The following is a 9,635-nucleotide window of genomic DNA, read 5'->3' on the forward strand; positions in this document are numbered from 1 at the left end:
GACGAAAATTTAATAGTCATGGGTGACTGGAATTCGAGAGTAGGAAAAGGGAGAGAAGGAAACATAGTAGGTGAATATGGATTGGGGGAAAGAAATGAAAGAGGAAGCCGCCTGGTAGAATTTTGCACAGAGCATAACTTAATGATAGCTAACACTTGGTTCAAGAATCATAAAAGAAGGTTGTACACGTGGAAGAATCCTGGAAATACTGGAAGGTATCAGATAGATAATATAATGGTAAGCCAGAGATTTAGGAATCAGGTATTAAATTGTAAGACATTTCTAGAAGCAGATGTGGACTCTCACCACAATCTATTGGTTATGAGCTGTAGATTAAAACTGAAGAAACTGCAAAAAGAAGGGAATTTAAGGAGATGGGATCTGGACAAACTGATTAAACCAGAGGTTGTATATAGTTTCAGGGAGAGAATAAGGGAACAATTGTCACAAATGGGGGAGAGAAATACAGTAGAAGAAGAATGGGTTGCTCTGAGGGATGAAGTAGTGAAGGCAGCAGAGAATCAAGTAGGTAAAAAGACAAGGGCTAGTAGAAATCCTTCGGTAACAGAAGAAATATTGAATTTAATTGATGAAAGGAGAAAATATAAAAATTCAGTAAATGAAGCAGGCAAAAAGAAATACAAACGTCTCAAAAATGAGATCGACAGGAAGTGCAAAATGGCTAAGCAGGGGTGGCTAGAGGACAAATGTAAGGATGTAGAGGCTTATCTCACTAGGAGTAAGACAGATACCGCCTACAGGAAAATTAAAGAGACCTTCGGAGTAAAGAGAACCATTTGTATGAATATCAAGAGCTCAGATGGAAACCCAGTTCTAAGCAAAGAAGGGAAAGCAGAATGGTGGAAGGAGTATATAGAGGGTCTATACAAGGGCGACGTACTTGAGGACAATATTCTGCAAATGGAAGAGAATGTATATGAAGATGAAATTGGAGATACAATACTGTGTGAAGAGTTTGACAGAGCACTGAAAGACCTGAGTCGAAACAAGGCCCCCGGAGTAGACAACATTCCAGTAGAACTACTGACGGCCTTGGGAGAGCCGGTCCTGACAAAACTCTACCATCTGGTGAGCAAGATATATGAGACAGGCGAAATATCCTCAGACATCAAGAAGAATATAATAATCCCAATCCCAAAGAAAGCAGGTGTTGACAGATATGAAAATTACAGAACAATCAGTTTAATAAGCCACAGCTGCAAAATACTAACGCGAATTCTTTACAGATGAATGGAAAAACTAGTAGAAGCCAAGATGGGGAAGATCAGTTTGGATTCCGTAGAAATGTTGGAACACGTGAGGCAATTCTGGCCCTGCAACTTAACTTACAAAATAGATTAAGGAAAGGCAAACCCACGTTTCTAGCATTTGGAGACTTAGAGAAAGTTTTTGACAATGTGGACTGGAATACTCTTTTTCAATTTCTGAAGGTGGCAGGGGTAAAATACAGGGAGCGAAAGGCTATTTACAATTTATGCAGAAACCAGATGGCAGTTATAAGAGTCGAGGGACATGAAAGGGAAGCAGCGGTTGGAAAGGGAGTGAGACAGGGTTGTAGCCTCTCCTCGATGTTATTCAATCTGTATATTGAGCAAGCAGTAAAGGAAACAAAAGAAAAATTCGGAGTAGGTATTAAAATCTATGGAGAAGAAATAAAAACTTTGAGGTTTGCCGATGACATTGTAATTCTGTCAGAGACAGCAAAGGACTTGGAAGAGCAGTTGAATGGAATGGACAGTGTCTTGAAATTAGGATATAAGATGAACATCAACAAAAGCAAAACTAGCATAATGGAATGTAGTCGAATTAAGTCGGGTGATGCTGAGGGAATTAGATTAGGAAATGAGACACTTAAAGTAGTAAAGGAGTTTTGCTTTATGGGGAGCAAAATATCTGATGATATTCGAGGTGGAGAGCATATAAAATGTTGACCGGCAATGGCAAGAAAAGCATTTCTGAAGAAGAGAAATTTGTTAACATCGAGTATAGATTTAAGTGTCAGGAAGTCGTTTCTGAAAGTATTTGTATGGAGTGTAGCCATGTATGGAAGCGAAACAAGGACGATAAATAGTTGGACAAGAGGAGAATAGAAGCTTTCGAAATGTGGTGCTACAGAGGAATGCTGAAGATTAGATGGGTAGATGACATAACTAATGGGGAGGTATTGAATAGAACTGTGGAGAAGAGGAGTTTGTGGCACAGCTTGACAGGAAGAAGGGACCGGTTGGTAGGACACGTTCTGAGGCATCAAGGGATCACAAATTTAGCATTGGAGGGCAGTGTGGAGGGTAAAAATCAAGGAGGGAAGCCAAGAGATGAATACACTAAGTAGATTCAGAAGGACATAGGTTGCAGTAACTACTGGGAGATGAAGAAGCTTGCACAGGATAGAGTAGCATGGAGAGCTGCATCAAACCAGTCTGAAGACCACAACAACAACAACAACAACGTGAAGTTGGACACGTTGCTAAAGTCATTTCAGATAACAGACCGCAATTCAGATGTGCGGTTTGGTAACGCATGCTTCGGAATCGTAAAATCAAACCCATTTTTATTTCATTATACTCACCACATTGTAACCTTTCTGAACGGATTATGAAAGATATCAATAAGCTCTGCAGACTTTATTGTTACAGAAGGCATCAGTGTTGGGACAGACATTTACACTTGTTTCAAAACGTGCTCGATAAAATGCCTCATGACTCCATTGCTGTACCACCTATTCTTGTACCGAAGAATGAAGAACCACTGAACAGAATCAGAGAGCTTGTACCTTTTTCGAATACATGTTAACTTCGACACAAAGACATAATTGATTTGGGTATTAAAAATATAAATTCTGCTGCAGGCAAAGAGAGAAAACTACATGGTAAAGCAAATGCAAGGAAACTCTATATTGGTCAGAAAGTTCTCATTGAAGCTCATTCACTGTCACATAAGAAGAAACACTTGAGCCAAAATTCTTTCTGATTTACAATTGACCTTACAGGATCCGACATATACCACATGATTATTGCATTGAAGTTGAAACTCTGCGTATTAGGAAAGGTAAAGGACTATATCACATTTCACAAGTAAAACCGTTTATTGAGAGATAATTTGCATTCTGAATTAGTCATTGCTATAAGATTTCTACTTCATGTTCGTAGTATGCTTTGCTACACATAGAAAGTCTTAACATGTAAAAATGTTTTGAAGTTAGTTATCCAGTCAAGAACCTAGGTAACATATTTAGACAGTAGTTACAAATGCATTTTTGTAGTGAACAGGCGACACAGTGTTACTGTGTGTACATTCTTGCTTGTTCGTTGCACGATTATGTAACGACTGTAAGGCTTACATAATTAGAGCATGTATAGATTTTAATGCAACATTTTGATTTACTTGAAAAGACATTCAGGATTTAAAGTACTTCCTGAGAGATAAGAGATGACACAGTTGTTAGTTTATTTGACAGCTACACGATTATATGACGTCGCTATTAATGAGTAATACAATTTACATTATTGCTTCTGCGCCTTATCTGTTTTGTATCAGCACAGTTTTTCTACATTCTTCTGGAAAGTAAAATATGTTCTAATAGTAACCTTTGTGGTATAGCTAAAAGGAGACAGCTTTTTCCATAGCACAACAATACATTACAGTACAATACTTTCTTGGTCATGGTAATGTATGTAATAACTACAGCATTATATGCATAGCATTTCGCTTTTGTTTATAATGAGATAAGTACATTGACTTTCGTCGAACTTTTTTATGGACGACGATAACTAAGACACTTGGGACATTTTTTACCGTTAAGTAATGACAGAAATTATCCTACAGCAAGATGCACAGCTTAGAGCTATAGGACACACATTTGAGTGATTAATTTTTGTATTAAATCATTTTTTTTCAAAGGTTCTTGAATTACAAAGATACAAGGAAGGTTTTTGGTGATACATTTCATTCCATTGCTGTAACCTGTAACACCTGAGGTTATAATTACACTAGCCCTCAGGGGGTACACGTTTACTTTGTGTACTAAGCGTGTGGCAAGCGCTTGGAGCCCTAGCTAATATGGTATTTGCTTATTCAGTTTTACACATCAGTACCATAATTCTCTAACACAGAATTACACAGCTATCTGATGATTTAACTGAGAGAGACAAAAATTCTTTATCCTACATCAGCGACTCATGTTTATGTAATTACACAGCTAGATAACTTGACACTTATGAAATTGGATTTTGCCTATATTTTTGTGAACTGTTCATATTTGCTTTAGAAACCACTTTGATACTATGACAGCATGTTTTTAGAGATTTTGAAATTATTGAAGAAATCTACGACGTTTTTGAGATTTAACTGAGGTGTTACGATATTATTATTGCGACGACAATATGTAATGTGATATCGAGGTGTGGTTGTGGTTATTATGAGGGGTGCATGACTGTGACTACCACCATGCTAACTGAAATGTTTGGACACTTTTATATTTACGGGATTTAGTTTCTACACATTAGTAACATAAATTTTCAACCTGTGAAATTTTTTATATGAGATTGCCACTGTACTAGAAACCACTGTTGCAAGTGTTTCTGTAAGAAAGTAAGTGACCTTGACATAATGCGCTGTGAGCGCCCAGCTGCGCGAAAGTCGCCTGGAAAAAAACCATTAGTGTGTGCCTTTCAGAGGCACAGGTGTAGTAATAAGTCATGAAGTAATAAGTGCTATCGACAGGGGATGTCAAATTGATTCCATATTTTTAGATTTCCACAAGGCTTTCGACACCGTTCCTCACAAGCGTCTTCTAACCAAACTGCGTGCCTACGGAGTATCGCCACAGTTGTGCGACTGGATTCGTGATTTCCTGTCAGAAAGTTCACAGTTCGTAGTAATAGACAGAATGTCATCGAGTTAAACAGAAGTAATATCCGGCGTTCCCCAAGGAAGTGTTATAGGTTCTCTATTGTTCCTGACCTATATTGACGACATAGGAGACAACCTGAGTAGCCGTCTTAGATTGTTTGCAAATGATGCTGTCATTTATCGTCTTGTAACGTCGTCAGATGATCAAAACGACTTGCAAAATGATTTATATATCTGTATGGTGCGAAAAGTGGCAATTGGCCCTGAATAAAGAAAAGTGTGAAGTTATTCACATGAGTACTGAAAGAAATCAGCTAAATTTCGGTCATGCGATAAGTCACACAAATCTGAGGGCTGTAAATTCAACTAAATACTTAGGGATTACAATTACAAATAACCTAAATTGGAACGATCACATAGATAATATTGTGGGTAGAGCAAACTAAAGACTGCGATTCATTGGCAGAACACTTAGGTGCAACAGGTCTACCAAAGAGACTGCTTACAATACGCTTGTCCACCCTATTCTGGAGTATTTCTGTGCGGTGTGAGATCCGCATCAGGTGGGACTGATGGATGACATCGAAATAGTACAAACAAGGGCAGTTCGTTTTGTATTATCGCGAAACAGGGGAGGTAGTGTCACAGACATGATACGTGAACTGGAGTAGCAATCATTAAAACAAAGGCGTTTTTCGCTGCGACAGGATCTTCTCAAGAAATTTCTGTCATCAGTTTTCTCCTCTCATTGCGGAAACATTCTGTTGGCACCCACCTACATGGGGAGAAATGATCATCACGATAAAATAAGAGAAACCAGGGCTCACACAGAAAAGTTTAGGTGCTCGTTTTACCCGCGTGCCGTTCGAGAGTGGAACAGTAGAGAGACAGCTTGAAGGTGATTCATTGAACCCACTGCCAGGCACTTTATTTTGAATAGCAGAGGAATCACATAGATGTAGATGCAGATGTAGAAATTTTGTTAAGACGATAGCGAGTTAGCTGAACCAGGGATGTGGTTGTGTACAGGTGGGCCGAAGGGAAGTCTTGTTTTAATAGTAGGAAAAGTAATGATTTTACTGAAAAGTATATAGTATTAGTCGGACTGTGCTTTACGTGGAAACGAATTATTGCACGCCAGCAGTGGAAGTAGTCTGAGCACGCAGATACTAAGGAAAAGATAAAGTAGCCGGCAAAGTAACACAGCAGCACTGTCGCATTAAAATACAAAAATGTGTGGAGATACCACTATTCGTTTCGAAATTATCGACAGAGAAGTCAGAATACAGAACGAAAGAGAAAAGGTCCAAGAACTCAAATTTCAGCTGTGTATCGATGGAAACGATATGAGATTACTAAGAATAAGTGTGGAGACAAGGGAAGTACGAGAAGGAACCAATAGTTATTACAGAACACGGGTATACGTTACACTAAGAGAGATTGTGTACGAAATAAAAGAGATATTTCGTCTGAGAAATAGAGTGAACTACAGCAATGGTGCAGACTTTGAAATAAAACTTGAGTGTGTACTGATTTGGTGCTTGAGCGAATGGGAAGTAATAAACTGATTAAGTATTGCACAAATTATTTAATGTCAGGACCAAAACACACGTTCTCAAAAGTGTGACATCACATAAAGTGACGCCATCCAACTTGAGTGACGGACTGTAAATTTTACGGCAACATGGGTTAACGAAACTGAACTTTTACAGACACCGTGTCATGTAGACGATGTTGCTGATATGATAAGAGATGAAAAACATTAAGAGGCGTCCGATGAGGGGAATGCAGGAGACATGCAAATTGGTTTGCCCATTCTATCCAGTGACTGGGATATGTAGCATCGTGTATGTCAGGTACTTGCACAGATAAGGCTGCAGGCGTTCCAATTAGTCGTCGTTTCGAACACCTGCTGTTGTTCACAACGTTGCTGAGTAAACTTTTGGAATCAGCCTGAACATAAATTGAACATTCAACTTTCCTCCACGTTGTTACTTAGTTTAGTAAATACATTTATGCACCCAGAGCATCTGAATTTCTTCCTGCTGGAAAACAGATGTTAGGTACATTACCACTCTGTAGAAGTCTTCCAGCAACTGTCGCCTGAAACGTCCTGGCAGATCAGAACCGTGTGCCGGACCGAGACTCGAACTCGGGACAGTTGCCTTTCTCTGGGAAGTGCACTGTCAGGAAGTTTCATATTAGGCACACACTGGTCCAGAGTGAAAACTTTATTGCGGAAGCCTTTCCTGCTTCAGTTGTCATTTAGGTCCGACAAGTATACATCAAAAGCAACATTCGTTCTGGAACTTGTTTGAAAACTATGGAATTCGTGACAATAATAACTATGCAAGTAGCACCATTATTTACATTGTGCTGTAAGAAGCTGTATTTACTATAAATCATAGCTGACGTGAGACAATACAGGTGCTCATCACAAGAGCTGTTGTGGTACAAGTAGAGGAAAAAATGGTTCAAATGCCTCTGAGCACTAGGGGACTTAACATCTGTGGTCATCAGTCCCCTAGAACTTAGAAGTACTTAAACGTAACTAACCTAAGGACATCACACAACACCCAGTGATCACGAGGCAGAGAAAATCCCTGACCCCGCCGGGAATCGAACCGGGGAACCTGGGAGGTAGACGAAAATAGTTGGGAAAAGAGAAAAACATCTCGGCCTCCGTGTTCATTGCCTCCGCTTTTAAGTGTGGATAACACTGAGAACACGGGAATGTCAAATAGAGGGAAGTTAGACGCACAGTATACACCTACCGTACGTTGACGGAGGGAGTACGTGGAGACTCACCAGACACGTCGGGCGGCGCGGCAGCCAGTGCAGTGGTGGTCGGCAGCGAGACTCGCCTCCTGTGCTGGACTGGGCTGCCGCCTCCCACCCACTCTGTCCGCAGTTTTCCTCGAGACCCCCTCCCTCCCCCACTCCTTCCCCCTCCCCCCTCCGCACCGACAACGATAACCCTTGCATAGGTCTGACGTTCGAAGTATTTCTGCCATGTGATCTTAGCCGAAACACTAAGAATTCTTGCTGTTACGCAAAGGCTGTAAGTGAATTCATATCGCGTATTCTGTCGCCCAGTGGCCATTCTGGCACCGTAATGGAAAGTGATGCGTTCGGTATTTCTAAAATGTTTCACCGCGAAATGCGGTCCCTCCTTTCAACCATCGCACGAAGCCCCAAATGGCAGAGACTGAGATAAGCGATCGCGGAACAGAGTGGCTGCAACCTCTGACTAGCAGAAAGCCACGTGGGCCACATCAGACGCTGTTCGTTCCCAGTCTCTGCCCACTCCATTCCCCGACATCGACGTACTTGCCCACCACGTTCATTTCAGTGGCCTTCCTCTCTCCTTCTGCGAGATACGCACCCCGGACAGACCATTATTCGCCCTCTGGAGGCGCCTCGCACTTGCCGTCAGCACTACGTCCAGCCACGACAGTGGTCCCAGTCCAGCGATGCGCCCAACAATTGATGACCAGATTTGGAGAGCTACAAAATTGAGAAGATCTTGACTGCTACATTTCTCTCGCTGTTCCAAACAGTCCTTGGCCTTTTCTATATTCTTCCTGTTGGACGAGAAGGCGTTCGCGCCTGAAAGTATATAAAGATGTCGATAATCTTTGAGGGGGGAAACCACATGAGGAAGCTGTTTGACACCGAATTTTCGAGATTCTTTTGGGGTGGGAAGATTTAATCAGAATTTTAAGCAATTTTTATATCAGTTAATTCATATTTCGAACAGTTATTTTAAATTTTTTGAATAATTTCAGCCAAAATTAACAAAGTTAGGCTGTGATGTCCGCTGGAGGTTGTGAGTATAGTTCTCCAATTGCGTGCAATGCAGCCATTCCGATTTTCATCTGATATCAAAAAGACTTTGATTTTACATTAATAGCTTATTTTCTAAGAATATGAAGCTCCGTGCTTGGTGAAAATAATGAATATTAAAATGTCTGCAGGCGTCGGAACAATTTACTTCGATTTTCTGGATTGTTTTTCTCTAATTAAACAAAGAAAAATACCCTTGAAACCATGATATCATCTCACACGGTGGTTCAAATATGTCATAATTTTATAAAGAATCATTCTACCAAATTTCATAATGATCGGTTCCGTACTTTTTGAGTTAGATTGCACGCAGATGTCAAAAAGGTCATTTCGAGATGAACGCCTTTGAAAAATAAATTCTCGGAAACCAGAAATTCAAGGAAGTTAACAATAATGTAAAATGCTTTCCGAGCAATCTGCGATTCCAGCAACAAATAGTAAACCTTACTCTTCCTCACATGCTTCGTTTTGCTGTAGCAGCTCTTCTTTCCGAGTTTTCTGACTTCTTTCGATTCCAATCAACTAAGTGTAAAATACGATGACCCGATAAAAATGCACCTATTCCGTTACTTGAGATATGTGCGTGAAAATGTACTGATGGAAAGAGCAATGCGGGACGGTAGTAACTTTTCAGCGTGACTTTCGTACTGGATATGGTGTGGATTCCTACAGCACAGAGCATTGGACGATGGAACGAACAATTGCGAGAAACAGGTTGTTTCCGTAAAGGCAAATCGCCGGGACATCTGCGAGTGTCTGACACAAACGTCGAACGCATCCGCCATAGTTTCACAAGGAGGCCGCAGAAATCCGTTCGCCGTGCAGGCCGACAGCTCAACATGCCTCCGATGTCCGTCTGGCGCGTGTTGCGTAGACGTCTACACGTGAAACCGTACAAAATTCAGCCACTGCAAGCT

General features: G+C 40.7%; 1 protein-coding gene across 2 annotated transcripts in view; it reads right to left on the minus strand.

Moving 5' to 3' along the window:
* LOC126159827 (ankyrin-3-like) overlaps positions 1 to 7,768 on the minus strand; it is a 111,336-nt gene extending 103,568 nt beyond the window's left edge. The window contains exon 1 of one of the 2 annotated variants that reach the window (XM_049916637.1): positions 7,647 to 7,742. The gene's annotated coding sequence lies outside the window, so the exon portion shown is untranslated. Of the gene's footprint in view, positions 1 to 7,646 lie in introns of both variants that reach the window. The other variant, XM_049916636.1, reaches the window with a different exon arrangement.
* Between the last annotated feature and the right edge of the window lie 1,867 nt (positions 7,769 to 9,635).

The sequence above is a fragment of the Schistocerca cancellata genome, unplaced genomic scaffold (genome assembly GCF_023864275.1).
Source record: "Schistocerca cancellata isolate TAMUIC-IGC-003103 unplaced genomic scaffold, iqSchCanc2.1 HiC_scaffold_1148, whole genome shotgun sequence".
Lineage (NCBI taxonomy): Eukaryota > Metazoa > Arthropoda > Insecta > Orthoptera > Acrididae > Schistocerca > Schistocerca cancellata.